We start from the raw sequence: 19,705 nt of genomic DNA on the forward strand, positions 1-19,705 counted from the left end.
CCCATCCCCCACATATCAGCCATATAACATATTACTCTGGTCTTCAAGCATAGAATGCCCTTTCCTCCACTTCTTGCCCAGACCAACTCCTATTCATCCTTCAATACCTCAGTAAAGTGACTTGTCTGTAGAATTAATGTTTATGTATATGTCACTGAAGCAATTAGCCCACTGTATTATGATGGATGGTGGTTTTTACTCAAAGGAGTGGCTAAGAACCTAGGCTTCCTGGACTTGAATCCTAGAGCTGCCACCTAGCAGTCATGATGAGACTTTGGACAAGGAACCTAATGGCTTTCTGCCTTAGTTTCCTCATCCGGAAAATGGAGAAACAAAAGTGTCCACTTTAGGAAGATGGCAAGGTAAATAAAGTCAGATACCAGGACAGGACCTGGCTGTGGGTCAAGATTAGTCCTGTCTTTAATCTCTTATTTTCCCCTCAGCTCTTCAGGATGCAATATCTGTGATATATTAAAAGGTAAGAGAATATTTTTCCAGAGCAAATGACTATGGAGTGAGTAATTGAATGAGAAGGCCGGATTATGGGAAGTGCTAGTCCTTTTTCAGGAGGAGGCAATGGCACTCCACTCCAGTACTCTTGCCTGGCAAATCCCATGGGTGGAGGAGCCTGGTGGGCTGCAGTCCATGGGGTCGCTAAGAGTCGGACACAACTGAGCGACTTCACTTTCACTTTTCACTTTCATGCATTGGAGAAGGAAATGGCAACACACTCCAGTGTTCTTGCCTAGAGAATCCCAGGGATGGGGGCGTCTGGTGGGCTGCCGTCCATGGGGTCGCACAGAGTTGGACGCAACTGAAACGACTTAGCGGCAGCAGTCTTTTTTCAAGAGAATTTATTTATTTTGGGGAAAGGTCTTCATTCTCTCCTTCCAGCAGCAAAACAGGCCCAGGAGGAGAGACCTTCTTGGGGTGGAAGGAGCCACGGATTCTTTAGGCAGATATCGTCTTCCTTCTGTGTTTTTCCTCCCTTTGTTGGGAGAAGGTGGTGGAGCGGGACACCTACCTAGATATAGTGGATGAGCTGGTTACGAGGAAACTCTCAACTGAGCGAAAGTAGAAACCTCCAGTGGACTTGCCCTCCCCACTCCCAGCCCCCCAAAGGGAAATGTGGCTGATTCCTCTACAGCCTGTAGAGAGAACAAAGGAGATGTGGAACCAGTCTAGGGGGTTAGCAGCAAGAGAGATTAGAGGGCTTCCAATACCATCCCCTTATCCGGGGAGTTTGGCAGGAGTTCCTCTGGACCTGAGACTCTCAGGAACCAGGCCCTGAGGAGGAGTTGCATCTGCCTAACACTTATTGACCCGAGCTTCAGGCTCAACCCCACAGAGTTCCTGGTCCCGAGGTAAGAGGGAAATAAAATAGGCACTCTAAGATATTCCCAGCGAGAACACTATGATCTGAAGTATGCTGGGAACCCAGAGCTTGAGATTCAGGGGTAGAGTGCATGGAAGGCTTCCTGGAGGAGGTGATGTCTACACCACTACCCAAAGGAGTGAATGAGAGATAGCTTGGTCAGGTCACAAAGTTTTGAACAGGTGAATAAAGTAAGTTTAAAAATCTTTTTCTAAGAGTTTCTGAGCCTCCACTGAGGCAGGCTCCTGACCTTGCCTAGCTTGGGAGTGGGTCAAAACTCTCTGAGTATTGGGAAAGCTGTTGACCATTGATGACACAGGCCATCTGGGGCTGTTGTTTTATTTTATTTTTTAAAATTTATTTTTTAATTGGAGGAAAATTGCTTTATAATGTTGTGGTGGTTTCTGCTGTACAATGCAAATCAGCCATACTTATGCACATATCACCTCCCTTTTGAGCCTCCCCGCTCCCCTATTTCAGCCCTCTAGGTCGTCATAGTGTGCTGGGTGGGTTCCCTGTGGAATGCAGCAACTTCTCACCAGCTATCTGTTTTGCACGTAGTAGCATATATCTGTCTATGCTACTTTCTCTGTTCGTCCCACTCTTTTCTTCCCTGCCGTGTCCAAAAGTCCGTTCTCTATGTCTGCATCTCCATTCCTTCCCTGCAAATATGTTCATCAGTCCCATTTTTCTAGATTCCATATGTGTGTGTTAATATGTGATATTTGTGTTTCTCTTTCTGAGTTACTTCACTTTGTATAACAGGCTCTAGGTCCATCCCTTTCACTAGAACTGACTCTGGCTGTTATTTTAAGATCTATATTATGTTAGTTATAACATGAGGTTCACGTAATGATTTCTGGACCCTAAGCTGGCCCTATGCACAGCCACAGTGAAAGCAGCAATAATTTTCCTTAAATATTTCACAAAATATTGAAAAAAGCCCATTTCTTTGAAGCGGCATTTTCTAGCACTCATGCAATCACACCAGCAGTATAGAACTTCCTTGGGCTGAAGAGTTTCTTCTGCAGAATTCAGATTATACTTTGTGATTTAAAACTGTTGTGATAAGAAGCCCCATAACGCTACAATTACGGTGTTTCGAGATCTCCTAACTGTGTCTATTTCACAGCTGGAATAGGTCTCTTTGGGGAGGGTCACACCTCACTGGTGTTGGCAAAGTACAATTAAATTAGTCAAAGTGTAATAAAGTTGTGGGGAAACGTCGAGATATAAGAACCGAAAATAAAATAAGGATAATTTAATCATTAAAATTGGCGCTGGTTTTGAGGACATTCATTGCTATGGAGATGTTCGAGCAGATTCCAGCTTGCATTTTAATGGTGAACTTAAATAAATCTGAGTCCTGGAGAGAAACTGCTAAGTGTATGGAATCCGAGCTAATCAGAGAAAAAGCTCCGTCTTGGAGTTAAACCCGGGTAGTCGTTCGCAGGGAAGAAGCCGAATCATCCAAACTCTGTCTGTTTTTTTAGAATTTATTTTCAAGTTCTTGGAGTTTTGGAGTCAAGTCCAAACTCTCTAACCAGGCATGTGAGGCCCTTAGCGTTCTGAACCCACTTCTCTCCCAAATTCCCACGGCCTAATCTGTCCCTCAGGTCCACAAGGGCCCCCCTCTCCTTCAGGGACCATTTCAAAGGTACCCCATCTCTTGGTAAACCCCAGTGCTTTCCCGGAACCCTTATCTCATGGACCATGTGGTGCCTCCAAGTGAGGGCTCTGGACTCAGACTTCGTGGGTTCAAATTCCGGTTCTGACATTTACTGAGATTCTGTTTTCTTTCTCTGTAAAGTGAATTCAGTAGTAAAACCTGCCCTTAGAATGTCCCTGGAGCTCTTGTGCCTTCTCTCTCTCTCTGTGATGGACACACAGGGGCTCTTTCTTTATTGCAGTTTAGGGACCTTGTAGAAGGAAAAGATGACTTACACATGTTTGCGTTTAGTAGAATGGTCAATGAAGGTGTTTAATAAACAGATATCTGCCAATAGCAGCATATTTATATCCAGGAAAAGTAGGTAGTTTCTTTCTAAATAATAATGTATGACTCTAATTATTCTATCTCTTGGAACAAGATAAAAACCCAGAAGAACAACTAAGTGAAGCGGAGCTAGGCAATCCAACTGAAAAAAGAATTCGGAGTAATGATAGTAAAGATGATCCAAGATCTTGGAAAAGAACGGAGGCACAGACCAAGAAGATGCAAGCAATGTTTAACAAAGAGCTAGAAGATTCAAAGAACAGAGATGAACAATACAATAACTGAAATGAAAAATACACTAGAAGGAATCCATAGCAGATTAAATGAGGCAAAAGAACCAGTCAGTGAGCTGGAAGGCAAGAGTGGTGGAAATCACTGCCATGGAACAGAGTAAGGAAAAAAGAATGAAAAGTAATGAGTCTGTCTCTATAATGGGGAGACCTTTTAATGTCCCCATGTGCCTGGATTTGGGCTAAAGTGATTTACACAGGATTCCACAAGGTCAACACTCATTATCATCCTCAAAAGCCTTTTCATTAGTTAGAGTACACTAGCTGCTGAACAACAACAAAAAAAATCCCAGAAGGGTATTTCCAGATCAAGTAACAGTTCAAGGTGCATGTTTCCATGCAGGACAGCTCCCTTCACACTGTGATTCAGGACCTCAGGCGTCTCCCATCCTGCGTCCCCACCATCGCTTTGTGGTCCTCCTGCAGGGGGAGGAAAGCCAAAGGGGGACCTGGAGGAGGTGGCCCTACTTCTTAGGAACTTGCCCTTGAAGTGACACAGACTAGCGGCCACACTCGGATGCAGGGAGGGAGGCTGGCTGGGAAGTGTGGCCTGGGGACCCCTGTTGTGCCATCAGGAGCTGACTCCGGGGACTCTACTGGTGGTCCAATGGCTGGGATGCCTTGCTGCCAACGCAGGGCATTTGACCCCTGGATGGGGAGCTAGATCCCACATGCAGCAACTAAGAGTCTGCGAGCCTCATCGAAAGGTTCCGCATGCCACAAGATCCCGTGTGCTCCAACTAAGACCCAACACAGCCAAGTCAACAAATAAATAGGAAAAGAACTGATTCTGTGTGTCTCTTCCCAAGTCCACGTTCGATGAGCAATGTCATGTGGGGAACTTGAACTCTCTGAAGTGGGAGTTTTTACTCCAACATCAGTTGGCAAATGCTTCGGTTTGTTTTGGTGCTAGTTGATCAGCAGTGTACTGGCCTCTTCCCAGAGACAATGGTCTTTGTTGGAAGGGAGAATATGAACTTTGGAAGGCAAATGGTCATCTCTGCTAGGTATAATAATAATCACCCCCCCTTTAAAAAAAAAAAAAGAAAAAAAAAAGGTTTAGGCATACTTACGTACTTTGCCCTGGACTTCAGAGCTAGTGAGAATCAAGTTAAAGAAGGGCTTCTAACTTCAGCTTTTACCGCCCTGCCATCTGGCCTCCCAAACCCAGAACATTCACTTGCAAGATTATTAGCAATTCTATTTTTAATGTATCCACGTGTTTACCCTCCCCAAAACTATTTTAGAACGATCGGGGAAGAGAGGAAGATTTCTTTCTCTGCAAGTGGATTTAATTATAACCAAAGCCACTTTATTTCCTCTTTTATCATTATTAAAAATAAAATTTTCTTTCTCTGTCCTTGACTTGTTATAGGAAACATTATTGAACAGGATCCCGCAGCTCAGAGCATTGTTCTATTGCTCTGAAGGCCCAAATAACATTTTTTTTCCCCCTCTCCCAGAAAATGTGGTGGCTGACTATTTTTTACTGAGTATTTTCCTAGTAAATCTCCCTGTTAAATTGGCCACTTTATTCATGATGATTTCTTCAAATATATCATTCTTGTGGCACAATATGAATAATGAAGAGGAATATTTTCAAACACATACAGGGCTCTGAATAAAACTAATGGGTGAGGCATTTAGCAAAGTCGATGGGGGCTTGAGCAGTCCTCAGTTGCCTTGGAGAGAGAACGGGGGTTGCATAGACCCCACCCAGGGACCAGCAGTCCTTAAAGAAGTCTCAGCATCCTTGACCTTGGTCCCAGCCTCCAGGGCTGGCTGAATCAGCCCCATCAGGCGTAGCTGTATCTCTCAGCATTGCCTGGTATAGCATCAGCACACCTGTACTCAGCCTCTATCCCAGAGGTAGGAAGGTGCCCAGGTCAGACACTCAGGAGAGGAACCAAACTCAGGATGAGGACCAGCTACGCCGTCCAATGGGTGTCAGGACTTGAGAAAGCTATCTCACTCCTCTGCGCCCCTGTCTCCTCCTCTTGGAAACAGGGATCATTATACGTGTTAGAGGAGTATCCATCTAACCACTTGTAAAGTATTAGCACGTTGCAGGCAGGAGTCCCACGCTCTGTGTCATCATCATTGTCACCACCATCATCACCATCATCATGGCCACTATGATCTACCGCATGTTGGGTACCCTGCTGGCAAGCTCTGGGGTAGTTTGGCCTCCGTAGGCATCACCCTGCAAGATGCAAATGGCTCATGATGTTTTAACTGACCAATACTGGGACTTCCCTAGTGGTCCAGTGGTTGCAACTCTGTGCTTCCTGAAAGGAACACAGGTTCAACCCCTGGTCGGGGAACTAGGATTCTGCACACCTTGAGGCATAGCAAAAAAATAAAATGAAATAGATAAATGATCAATGTATAGAAAATCTGGGAACTCAAAGCATAAAGCCTCTTTTCTTGAGGGAAAACAAAACAAAACAAAACCGTTTTCCACTGTTCTCACTTCTCTAATGCCCTCTACACCTGCCCTGCTTTACTGCACCTGTTTGTGTTCCCCCTCAGGCCATGAAGGATGGACGTTGGCTGGCTGGGGTCAAGGATTCTTCTGGGTCAGACTGGAGGATAAGAGGTGGAGACGGAGAGAAGCACCTGGAGGCTGTCATCTAGGGGCAGGGCATTGTTATTACTGGCAATGTTGGCCACAAGTTCATTGCTATCAGGGCAGGAGTTCCACGAGACCAAGGATGCTGCCTCAACTGGCTACTTCTCAGGACAAGGGTCCCATTGAGTGCTCCCTACTCCCATCCCCAGCCCATCTGACCTGGCATTCAGAAGCTGTGGATGTTTTAGAGTGAGGAAACTGATTTTGTGCCCTTGTGTCCATTCAGATATTCGGCAAACATTTTAAAGCTTTTCTTATGTGCTACGTGTGTGTGTTCAGTCACTCAGTCGTGTCTGACTCTGTGATCCCATGAACTGTAGCCAGACAGGCTCCTCTGTCCAAAGAATTTTCCAGGCAAGAATACTGGAGCAGGTTGCCATTTCCTACTCCAGGGGATCTTCCTGACCCAGGGATCGAGCCTGAGTCTCTTGTATCTCCTGCATTGGCAGGCAGAATCTTTGCCACTGTGCCACCTGGGAAACCCATGTGCTACATACCATGCAAATTTCTCTAATGCTATTTTATTTAATTAAATGCATCCTTCATGGCCTTTATCTGATATTGTTTCATATTATACATTTGTCTGTTTATATAGGTTGTCTCTCCTCCAGTTTCTGGGAGTAGGAACTCACTTTGTTCATCCCTGTATTCTGTGATGTCCAGAAGTGTATTTGGAACCAAGCTGGTACCCAATAAAATTTCCTGAATAAATGAATGAGTGAAAGAGTGTATTCTCCACATTCTTTGACGTGGGCATTAGTCTTTGTATTACCAGGCAAGGAAGAGAGTTTCTAAGAGGCTGGGCACAGAACAGAACTAGAGTCAGACAGAACCGATGTCTTATTTTCTTTTATTTACTCTCTCTTGGTTCCCGTAGGGAAAAACAGGGATCATAATAGACTTGCTGCACCTGGTGATTGTAAGCACTGAATTAAACCAGATAAAGAGTTTAGCTCAGTACCTGATGTGCAGAGAGCATTCAGGGAATTGCAGCCAAAATCACAACCAAAAGGTAGAACCGGGATACGTGGAATCTTTGTTCTCTGACCCCTTTTCTTTACCTGCTTGATGAAGAGGTGGCCTGGGGTGCTGCAGAAGCTGGGGTGTGGTCCAGGAGAAGGCAGGGTGCTGGGCTCAGTTTTGCCTCCACTCCTTGTGAACTTTGGGCTCGTCATCTCCCCTCTGAGGGCTCTGTGTGTGGTTACAGATGTGTTAACTGAATGTCTACCATGAGCCGAGCTCTGTGCTAGTCCTGGGGTCACAGAGATGCATAAGACGCAGACCCTGCTCTCTGTTATGCTCTCTGCCTCATGGGGGAAAGTGAAATGGACTGTATTTGTTTCTTCCCTTATTTTTAAAAATTGTGTTGAAGTATAATTGATTTACAATCTTGGGTTAATTTCTCCTGTACAACAAAGTGACTCAGAGTGACTCAGTTATATATATATATATATATATTCTTTTTCGTATTCCATTATGGTTTATCCCAGGATATTGAATGTGTTCTTTGTGCTATATAGTAAAACCTTGTTTTTATCCATTCTGCATCCTTCCCTCCCCTGCCCCCTCTCCACTGGCAGCTGGAAGTCTGTTCTCTATGTCTGTGAGCCCGTTTCTGTTTTGAAGCTCTGTTCATTTGTGTCGTATTTTAGATTCCACGTATAAGTGATGTCATATGGTATTTGTCTTTCTCTTTCTGACTGCTTAGTACGATTATCTCTAGATCCATTCGTATTGCTGCAAATGGCATCATTTCCTTATTTTTTATGTCTGAGTAATATTCCACTGTGTGTATTAACCATATCTTCTTTATCCGTTCATCTGTCAATAGACACTTAGGTTATTTCCATGCCTTGGCCATTGTGAACAGCTATGTGAATACTGTTATGATCATAGGAGTGCTTGCATCTTTTCAGACTATAGTTTTGTCCGGATATAGGCTCAGGAGTGGGATGGCTGGATCATATGATAACTCTGTTTTTAGTTTTTTGAGCAACTTCCAGACTGTTTTCCATAATGGCTATTTACATAGGCAGTACTGCTTCCTGTTGCTGCTGTGACAAATTACAACTCTGGGGGCTTAAAATAAAACAGATTTATCTCACTGAACCCTGGTCAGGAGTCTAAAATGCATTAGCAGGGCTCTGTTCTGCCCTGGAGACTCTAGGGGAGAATGTTTCCTGCATTTCCTTGCTTCTGGAGGCGGCCCACCTCCCTCAGCTGTGCCCGTCATCACCCCAACCTCGCCTCCAATGTCACGGCTCCTCCCATTTCTAAGACAACCGCAGCTCCATCAGGTTCACAAGACAATCCTGGATATCTCCCCATCTACAGATCGTAACTAAATCACTTCTACAAAGTGATATGTAAAATGACATACTCACAGGTTTGGGGGATTGGACAGAGACCTCTTTGAAAGTGAAAGTGTTAGTAGCTCAGTCATGTCCGACTCTTTGTGACCCCATGGACTGTAACCCGCCAGGCTCCTCTGTCCATGGGATTCTCCAGGCAAGAAGACTGGAGTGGGCTGCCATGCCCTTATCTGTTGGATTCCTGATCCAGGGATCCAGCCCGCATCTCCACCTCCTGCATTGGTCGGTGAGTTCTTTACCACTGGCACCACCTGGGAAGCCCACTTGGGAAGACATCTCAGGGGGCATTATTCTGCTGACTGCTGTGGCACCAGGAGTGGTGCACTCATAAGCACTTCGATGGGGCCCCGTGTGGGACACCTCACCTGTTTGAGAACCAGGGTTTCGTCCTCTAAAAGCCAGAGTTTGAGTGAGCCCATCCGCAAAGACCCCACTTTGAGCATTCTGAGATATGCCACAGCAAACGCATTTCCCACTCTGGTGTTTTGGGTGTCCTGTGGCTGGGTTCTACTCGTAAGGCCCACACCTGAAATCCTAAACGTCAGGAACAAAGGTGCATGTAAGCAGACAGACTCCCCCTGTGAATACCCTTCCTGTTTCCTTCCTGCTGGCTCGGAAGCGCCCCGCCACTGGGAGACGGAGCCATGGGAACCGAGCGTAGTGCCTCTAATAACTCAGGGGGAATTGGACACGGGCTGAGGGGCCTTGAGAAAGGAAGAGGGCAAATGACGCTGCAGAGTAATGCTCCTCACCCCCACCCGCCCCTGCGGCCTCCAGACTACCTCCTTTTAAGCCCTGCCTTTCCGAAGGCCTGGCTTCCTGTGCTCGGCTGCATGATTCATCGCCAGGAGAAACATTAGTCACATTGGATTACACATGGCATCAGCTAAAACAGGAGAGATGTGCCCTGAGTCATCCCTGAGACTGGCGGAGGCCCTTGTTCTGAGCCGTGTGCAGATCCAGAGGGAGGAGGCCCTTGGGCTCCTTCCTGGAGTGGACTGGAGCCTCCAAAAGAGAATTTGCCTTTTTTTCCCCCTCCAGTCTTCCAAAAGGAAGCACCAGGAATATGCAAACGTGAAAAGGCATGATCTATACACCTCTGGGTCTTATGGGCGGGACCCTGGGGATATTTGTCTCCTCTAGCAGGTTCTGGTGGCTCCAGGATGAAATCTACGGAGCAGCACCCCTGCCCCATGCGTCTGCCCATTGCATATTCACCATGAATTTTTCGTTCCCAAACCCTGACATCTACACTGCCTGCACAGTGGCTCGGGTGGCAGGCTGCCAAACTTCCTGCCAAGTTGCCCGCTGCTGAGCATCCTCACTCTTCCTCTCAGAGAACAAGTCATCCAGGGTGGGATCCTCTCTGAGGAAGAGAGAAAACACTGGCCCCGAGAGGAGTGGGCGGTGAAGGGGTGACAGCAGCCACCTAGGAACCTGAGTCAACCAGACCGGACCCGGAAGTCGATGAGTCCCGTCTCTTGGAAAGTCATGCTAACAGCTTCTCCTCTTTCCCCATTTTTTTTTTTTCAATACACACAGCTTTACCAAAGCTCCTGTGTCTGTGCAAAGGACAAAATAGATACTCATCTCTGGTCGCTTTAAGTTACCCAGGAGAATTTTTGTTCTTGTTTGCCAGTTTAAAAAAATTTTTTTTATTTATTTATTTTTGTCTGTGCTGGGTTTTCATTGCTGCTCTAGATTTTCTTAGTTGCAGCGAGTGAGGGATGCTCTCTAGTTGTGGTGTGTGGGCTTTTCAGTGCAGTGGCTTCTCTTGTTACGGAGAATGCAGGGGACACCAGTTCGATCCCTGGTTGGATAAAATTCCTCATGCCAAGGGAAAGCTAAGCCCAGGTGCCACAACTACTGATCTGTGCTCTAGAGCCCAGGAGCAACAACTACGGAAGTCTGCACACCCTGGACTGCTCTAGGGAGCAGGCTCAGTAGCCGTGGCACATGGGATTAGTTGCCCCTTGGCATGTGGACTCTTCCCCAACCAAGGATCGAACTGGTATCCCCTGCATTCACAGGTGGATTCTTTACCACTGAGCCACCAGGGAAGCCCGTGTTTGCCAATTTAAAAAATTATTTAAAATCCTTAATAAGCCAAAGAAAAGACCTCTAGAAAAAGGGCAAAAGCCTCAATAAAAAAAACAAAGCAGTCTGACATGATGGCAAAGGGGCACAAATCTACAGGTGAAATAAGCAAAGAAAGTAAGGAAATGCAAATGGAGTAGGAGAAGAAAACCTACCTCGATTTTAGTGTAGGAAACAGGAAACGGACATGAAAGAATTAGGACCAGAGACACAGACAACAAACCCGAGAACTTTCCTAGGACGAAGAAGCAAAGAAAGAAGCTAAGAATGATGAGAGAGCGCCTGATCAGTGTGAGTAACAGAGGAAAAGATCACTTATCACACATTTTAGGGAAAAAACCAGAACAGTAGAAATAGAAGTTATAATGAACATGTTAGGAGGAACTTTTCTTAAACGGAAGAAGGAGCTAAGTGTTCAGGTATAAAGAAGATACAGTGGAAATTAAGGTTGAGAGAAGGCACGAGACTTGCTCAAAATTGCAAGATTGGGTGGCATCCTCTTCCACTTTCTTATCTGCCCACATGCTTGTGAACACACATCTATGTATGTGTGCACATGTGCATGGGGGTGTGTAAATGAGAGGATGGAAATAGAGGGCAAATAAATAGAGGGAAAAAAGGATAGCCAAGGACGGCAAAGAGGGCCCCATAGTTAAAAATTACTCTAGGCTTGGTTTGATTCCACTAGGCTCCACTATGAGAAGTAATAGGACCTTCAATATAATGTTCTTGTAAAAATTCAATGAGATGAGGTGGGGAGATCTCCCAAAGGAGCAGCAGACAGGGAATGAGCACTCCAAAGCGGTAAACTGCTCTTACTAATATTTAAAAAGTAAGAGAGAGAGCTGCAGGGGCTGGATGTGAGTGGTGCTGGTTGTCTTAGGGAAGAAGTCACAAGGAAGCAAGACATCAGAGCTGGAGGAAAGTCAGACACAGGGTTCTGTTTCACAGGGATGAGAAATTCATGGGACAAGGGCACTGACTAAGCACTTCTAGTTGTCATTGCTGAGTCACTAAGTCATATGTGACTCTTTTCAACCCCGTGGACTACAGCACACCAGGGTGACCTGTCCTTCAGTATTTCCTGGAGCTTGCTCAAATTCATATCCATTCAGTTAGTGATGCCATCCAACCACCTCATCCTCTGTCATCCCCTTCTCCTCCTGCCTTCAGTCTTTCCCAGCACCAGGGTCTTTTCCAATGAGTCGGCTCGTCACATCAAATGGCCAAAGTATTAGAGCTTCAGCTTTAGCATCAGTCCTTCCAATGAATATTCAGGGTTGATTTCCTTTGGGAGTGACTGGTTTGATCTTGCAATCCAAGGGACTCTCAAGAGTCTTCTCCAGCACCACAATTCAAAGGCATGAATTCTCTGGGGCTCAGCCTTCTTTATGGACTAACTCTCACATCCATACACGACTACTGGAAAAACCATAGCTTCGACTCTATGAACTTTTGTCGGCAAAATGATATCTCTGCTTCTTAGTATGCTGTCTAGCTTTGTCATAGCTTTTCTTCCAAGGATCGAGTGTCTTTTGAGGGTTGGGTGTTAATTCACTACCTGAGCATAATGGACTCTCGGTCAGGGGACATCATTTCTTTAGCCGAACACAGGGATCAGCAAGACAAGAAGTCATTACAACATGTGCAGGGTGTGTTGCTTGCCCTACACGTCCCACCAGAAGGTGCAGGTGCTGCAGAGGTGCAGGGGGCACGGGGAACACTGCTACAACAACTCTTCAATAAACTAGCCAAGTGACCCAAGGTCTTGGATCACAGCTCTTGAAATGTACGGTGAAAATTACTGTGAGTGAGTGATCGTCACTCAGTTGTGTCCGACTCTTTGTGACCCCATGGACTGTAGCCCATCAGCTTGCCAATATTCTACTGGAGTGGGTGGCCAGCTACTGTAAAGAATCCCAAATGTTTTGAGTGGGAAAGAATATTTGTATTTGGGTATTCTACCCCTCTGCCCCTTGCATATCCCAGAAGAGCGAAAGGCGGGTGCAGAGAGTGGAAACAACTTTTATAAGCCATATATCTTCCCAATGTCAGGAGGCCAGAACCTGGGCAAAAGCTATAGCATCATGTGACTGACCATAGGTTTGGGTTACCAAGCAAATGACTGGTGGGCTCCCTGAATTCATATAGTCCTTCTGACAACCTTCTGGGGCAGGTAGAGAGGAGACAATCATTCCTGTCTGGAGGAAAGGAACCCAAGGTGGAGGGACTAGTTATTACAGCTAGTTAAGTTGCAGTTAAGGACCCTCAAACATATTTCCTACTTAGAATCTTGCCTCTTTGAAATTTCTGAGAGATAAGTCTATCTGTTTTTCATTATGTTTCTATAATATTACTCACCTATATGGGCTTCCCAGGTGGTAAAGAACCGGCCTGCCAAAGCAGGAGATGTAAGAGACATGGATTCTATCCTGGACTGGGAAGATCCCTGGAGGAGGGCATGGCAACCCACTACAATATTCTTGCCTTAAGAATTCCAAGGACAGAGGAGCCTGGCAGGCTATGGTTCATAGGGTTGCAAAGGGTCGGACATAACTGAAACGACTTAGCACGCACTCACCTGTAAGTTAATGAATCTTTAAATAGTACCACCAAGAATGAATGCGTTGTTTGATAAAGGAGCAAATGGATGTGTAAAGGAGTGAATAGATGAATTCTTGGAGAGATAAAAGACATCTTCTAATTACAATTTCAATCCAGCTATTAAAAGCAGGATCCCTGGGGTCCTCTCTTTCCCTCTGACCTAAAAGCAACAAGAAAATGTTACTGTGGAAATTCCAAATGGTACCCCCATCTTCACATATGCCTGCCATTTATCCTAATCTCTGTAAGAGAGAGATTGTCAAGGATGACCTTCACAGGGGTCTCTCCCCACAACCCCCACAATTATTATAGGAGAAAATCCTGGAATTGGAGAATTTCTTTTTGGAAGGAATTGAAAGGAGTGTTCCTTCTGAAGACAGGTGGCTGGGGACTTGCCTGGAGGTCCGGTGGTTAAGAATCTGCCTGCCAATACAGAGGACACCGGGTTTAATCCCTGGTCCTGGAAGATTCCATACACTGCAAAGCAACAAAACCTGTGCGCCGCAGCTAGTGAACCCTCTGAACTCCTAGAGACTGGGCTCTGCAACAGGAGAAACCACCACAATGAGAAGCCCACGGACTTCAGCAAAGAGTAGCCCCTTCTCACCGCAACTAGAGAAAGCCCAAGAGCAGCAAGCCAAAAATAACTGACTAACTAAATAAAAATAATCAAAAAAGACAGACAGTTGGTATAGTCCAAAGGGCTAGAACTTGGAGCCTCTAGTTGTGTGATTCTAGGCAGAGTTGAGAAAATTTAAGAAAACAATATGGATTTTGCGTGATACTTTACACTAAGAATGTGTTCCAGAGACACAGACTGACAGATTTATGTCCTTCTAATAATAAAAGCCAGAGCCCTTGGTCTCACAACTTTGGTCTGTATTTGGTGAAGAAGTTTAAAGTAAATCATTGGTGCTCCTGTCTTTCATGATCTTTTGAACATCACCTCCTCCATGAAGCATTCTCTGATAGCTTCCTCCCTCCTTGTCTAGACTGATCACTCCATATTTGTTCTCCTTGAACCCTGTGCCTTTCCTAATAGTTCCAGCATTTTTCAGATGTATCCATAAAGGTATCTTAGCGGCAAATGATGGATTCTGATTCCAGACGACTTTCACAGAAGAGAGCTGATTGGAAAGGCTTGAATGTGGGCCGCTCCCGGGGTCTCTGCAGCAGAAGCTGTTACTGTTGGGATGCACTGGTTTTGACCATGTTCTCTCTTATGTCACTCTACTGAACGGGTTATCTAAATTTGCTGAGGGCAGTTGCCTTTTACTTGGCCAGAAAATGGCAGATCTCCTCAACGGACCTCCCCTTCTAAATCCACCCTCCACTAGAAGATGGAAGAGGCAGGCTAAGAGAAGTCCACTGCATCACTTCAGAGTGGGTTGGTCTCCTTCCCCACCTCCCATCCCTCCAGCAAGACTGTGAGCAGCTTGGCAGGAGGAACTGGGCCTTACTCAGATGCTCTGCAAGTATAATTCAATGTTGGGACTGTCATGGCGATGTGAAGGGTATGGCCAAGAAGAAGATGAGGTCATTGTTCAACCAGAAGCATTTGCCCTTTCCAGTCACCTTTGAGAGATTCTTTATTAACACAGATTTGATGCCCCCCCTCCAAAGATTTGCAAAGAGTAGCAACAAGGCAATATATCTTATCTCCCTTAAGATCCTTCGTAGCTGGTGATGTTGGGTGGTGATAACCTAATGGGACACCTCTTTGTTTCCAGAAGAAGTCTGATGAGCAAGGAGTGCCTGCTAGGGTTTCCAGAACTACCTGCTTTTTTGTTTTTTTTCATCCCCTGCTGCAGAAAATTTATTTCCGGTCGTCATTAAAATTCTGCTCCTACCATTTGTAACAAATGAGAGAAAAGCATGGTGTACAGTATGTGGAGTATATGTTTGTGAAAACGAGGCATGAGTACCTTCCAACACTTTGGGATTTTATGAATGATTTACATCTGGTGCTAAAGTTCACAAATGAAACGTGGGGGAAGCAGATGCTTCATCTCTTGAAGGCACCGTGCCTGCCCATACTGATGGGGAATTGAAAACAGCGAGGTCTCATAAATCAACAAAATCTATTTTTGTGCCTCTGGATCTCCATTCTGAACATCCATATAACACCCAAACAAATGTAGGGAGATGAGTTCCTCAAGAAACCCTTTATGTTGAGTAACAGTGTGGACATGTTAATAAACAGTGGAGGGAAATGAAAGCGGACTGAAGGGGAGAGGGGGAGGGCAGGCGAGGAGTGGGGAGTGGGTGTGAAAATACCAGACCTCAGGGTTGAAAGGCTCTTTGACATTCAGTCGTTGGGGATTTATGGAGAGCAGGGAGGGAAGTGTGGGGCTGGACAGGAGACACGAAGGAAGACTCGCCCTGGCCAGCCCGGGGTTGCCAGGATTGGGAAAGAGGGCTCCTCTCAGTAAAGGGTGGGATGTTGTGTTGCAGATTGAAAAAGAATCCACATCTGGGAATGAACTTGAGTTGGTAATTGGAAAACCATGGAAAGATACTTGTAAAGAAGACAGGAGTCTGATGACTTTGTATTTTTCCCCTTCCCTTCCTTCATTCCCTCATCCCTCTCTCCCTCCCTCCTTCCTTCTCTCCCTTCTTCCTCCCTTCCTCCTTCCCTGTCTTCCATGTAAAACACAAACTTAAGTGAAACATGGTGACCATCTGACTGTTGTATTAGAGAACACAACTTTCCCAGAAATATGCACAGGACCAAGCCGTATGGAGTACTTTATACACGGGATTATTATTCTCATTTTGGAACACCACCCCCACCAAGTTCAATCCCTTGAACTTCTCTGATGATTTTAAAAATCTAGCATGTCACTCCAAATTTGTGTTTTGTCTTGTGGCTGCTGCTGCTAAGTCGCTTCAGTCACGTCCGACTCTGTGCGACCCCATAGACGGCAGCCCACCAGGCTCCCCCATCCCTGGGATTCTCCAGGCAAGAACACTGGAGTGGGTTGCCATTTCCTTCTCCAGTTAGACAGTTAGAGAGGTGTATTTTGTCTTACACCTCTCTAACTGTCTTTGTAACATTTAATTGAGAGACTTTGAACTTTCTTGAGGACAGAAGCAGTTTATTAGTCGTTTTGGGATGGGGTTGCAAACCTAACCCTGGACCGAGCAGGGGGCATGGCACAGCAATCATTCAACTGCAGCTACCAGCAGCGTTTTTGAAACATTCAGCATGAGAGAAGAGATGGACTAGGTGTTGTGAATACAAACAAGATCAGACAAGGTCCCTCCCCCCAAAGGACTCCCCACGTAGTGGAGAAGCGGGGCTGCCAATCATGGGTCTGGAGCTAGACTGTTTTGAGACTCAAAGCACCGGTGGGAGCCAAGACAGAGGGAGAACTATTGTTTCCAAGAAAGCCCGAGGGGCTTCCCAGAGGAGGTACAAGGAGCTGAATGTGGAAGAACATTTACTTTGGGGAGGGCAGTAACTGAAAAGTCAGGGAAGAGTGGTGGTCAAGAGTAAATACCTACTGCTTTTGCATTTTTTCCTTCCAGCCAGAAGAACCTCATTCATTAGAATGAAGCACTGATTTTCTAAATTAATTGCCTGGGGAATCGTAAGAGTTAAGGTACACTTTACACTGTATCTAACTTATATCCTGCGAGGAGTTTATTCATTCACAGTTTCTAGCTGGTTGACTTTTATAAATGAAGCAATAAACACAACAATATTAAATATGCATCTATAATATTTCTTCACATTTATTTCTATAGCTGTCACTCTCAAGTACCCGCTGCATCCTTTGTTGAAATTTTTCCCTTTTGTATTTGAGCTTCTATATGCAAGAGACTTTTTGATTTACGGATTCCTCTACACTTGGTTAAAAAAAAAAAAAACCTGGGGGAAACGGGAAAAGAAAAACCAAACAAAACCCCTTTTCAGCTCTGTACTGAAGCCCATGCTACATTTCTTAGAATGCAAGTTACTGGTTTATTTTGAAAATTCCATGTTGCGGAGATCACAGCCTTTTAAAAGGAGCCAGAGTAGGACACAATTTGGGCAATTTGCTACACATAATATTAACTATTGGATTTAAAAAAAAATAAATGTAACTACTGCATTAAGAGATGAAATCCTATATTGTAATTTAACACCCAATTTTCCAACAATTCTCTAATACGTAGACCATGTCCAATTTATTCTAAAAGAGAATCTCAGTTTAAAAAATATATATATCGTTCGCATTTTACTATAATTAGGTGATGTTTTTGTGGGGGAGTTTTTCGTGATACGCTGAATCCCTCTACCCTTCTTCAGTGAGGAAGCTTCTAAAGGCAGAAAAAAGAAGTTCGGTGGTCTCCCTTAGTTACCATTCTGTTCAAAATATGTCCCCACCTAATATAACTTGCTATGTGTCATAAAATACAAAGGAAAGTACTTTTCATGCCAAATATCAGAGAAGTGCTCTCTTTTCTATACTGCACGATGAACAGCAATGATGTGTTCATTTTAAATTCCATTCATGTAGGTTCTAATAAAAGCTATTATAAAATACAATTGTGGAGAGACAAAAAGAGATAATATCACTATAGCTCAATATAAAATTTAAGTAATTAAGACATGAAAACTATTACACAATTTACTACACATGCAACAAGAATAATAAAATGTTTAACCCTTTCCTTCTCAATGCCTCCTCCTGTCGGTCTCTTTCTTTAATACCAAACTGGAAAGCCTGGGCGCCTGAGGGGATGCAAGAAATATCGCAACACTGGGTGTTTGGGGAAGGAATGGAGGTGATGATGAAATGGTTTGCTTTTCATATCTCAGGAAAGGCAGGTTCTCTGTTTCTGGAGTGTAATGCTATCTACTGTGTGGCAAATCGATTTTATTTGCTGAAAATACGAAATTGCTTATCAGCTGGCCATTACATCATGACCCAATAAAAAGTCAGGGTGACAAAGAGAAGATGCCATGGGTCAGTGGATGGATCTGAATTCAAATCCTGACCCCAACGCTTGCCAGTGTTGTGCCATCAGGCCACCTTAAGAGTCACCTATCGAATGAACACAAATCATATGACTACATTTCAGGATCTCACGGTCTAATCAGGCAATGGGGGTATAAAGGCTCTAGAATTAGTGCAGGAAATGGGTATTATCTGATACACTAGCAAGGACCATGATTTCCTGTTTTGGTTTTCCCTGAAGTGTGTTACATATTTGTCCCAGAGCATTTCAGAATATAAACACTGTTTACCACAAGAGGGATGTGCTTTTCTTCATCAACTCTTTCCCCATCTTTTTGATTTTATTAAAGAGAAAAGACTTGTATGTTGCCAGTTGATCTTCAAAATTTCTCTGGCACTTGCTAAACTTCATTTTTAAACAAAGGTCATGAGATCTTGGGCTCAGAACCTGCTTCAGGCAATGGTATCTCATGGGAATATGAGGCTTTTGTCTTTTTAATTGTATTTGTTTTTCTGATAGTCTCTGATGAATGACAAAGATACAGCTTTTGCTCTATGGTGGTGATACAATTTTGTGTGTGTGTGTGTGAAATACATTTATTTCATACAAAAGAAGAAAGGGAGGAGGGGAGAATTCATGGATGCCTGGCACAGAGGAGGTACTGAAGAAATATTTGTTGGATAAAAAAATAATTAATAGTATGCGTTACAGCAAATATCCCAGGTATGGATATAGATCATTCAAAAGACTGAATAAACCATTTTGATCAAGATTAGATTCTGCCTTTCCTCTGACATTTGTCCCAGTAGTCCTTTCTGCCTTATGTTTCTTGAAGCACTTAAAGCCTTGTTCATGCTTTCTCCCCCACCAAGAATGCCTTTACTGGCTTCTCTCTAAAGTGTCCTGCCTTCAGGACTTCCCTGGTGGTCCGATGGTTAAGAGTCCCCCTCTCAATACAGGGCACGCGGATTTGATCCCTGGTCTGGGAACTAAGCTCTCATGCCGAGGGAGACTCAGCCTGTGTGGGCCATGATTACTGAGCCCATGCACCTCAATGAAAGATCCTTCAATAGGCAACAAAGATCCTGTGTGCCACAACTAAGACTCAATGCAGCCAAAGAAATGAATAAATATTAAAATGAACAAGCAAAATGCCTTCAAATTCCAGCCACTTCTAGCTGTTTGCATCTGGAATCCCAGCGTGTAGGCCATGCTCACAAGAGACAGCGTCTTAGACTAACAGAATGAATTAACTCCACGTGGGGAGGAGTTACCTTGAGCTCCTGGTCTCCAAAGAGTAACAGGCTGAGCTGAGACCTGAACCAGGCCCATCTGATTTCACCTTCTGTACTTTCTATTACATCTCGGGAATTCCATACAGATAACTGCCTT

The sequence above is a fragment of the Bos indicus x Bos taurus genome, chromosome 21 (assembly GCF_003369695.1).
Source record: "Bos indicus x Bos taurus breed Angus x Brahman F1 hybrid chromosome 21, Bos_hybrid_MaternalHap_v2.0, whole genome shotgun sequence".
NCBI lineage: Eukaryota > Metazoa > Chordata > Mammalia > Artiodactyla > Bovidae > Bos > Bos indicus x Bos taurus.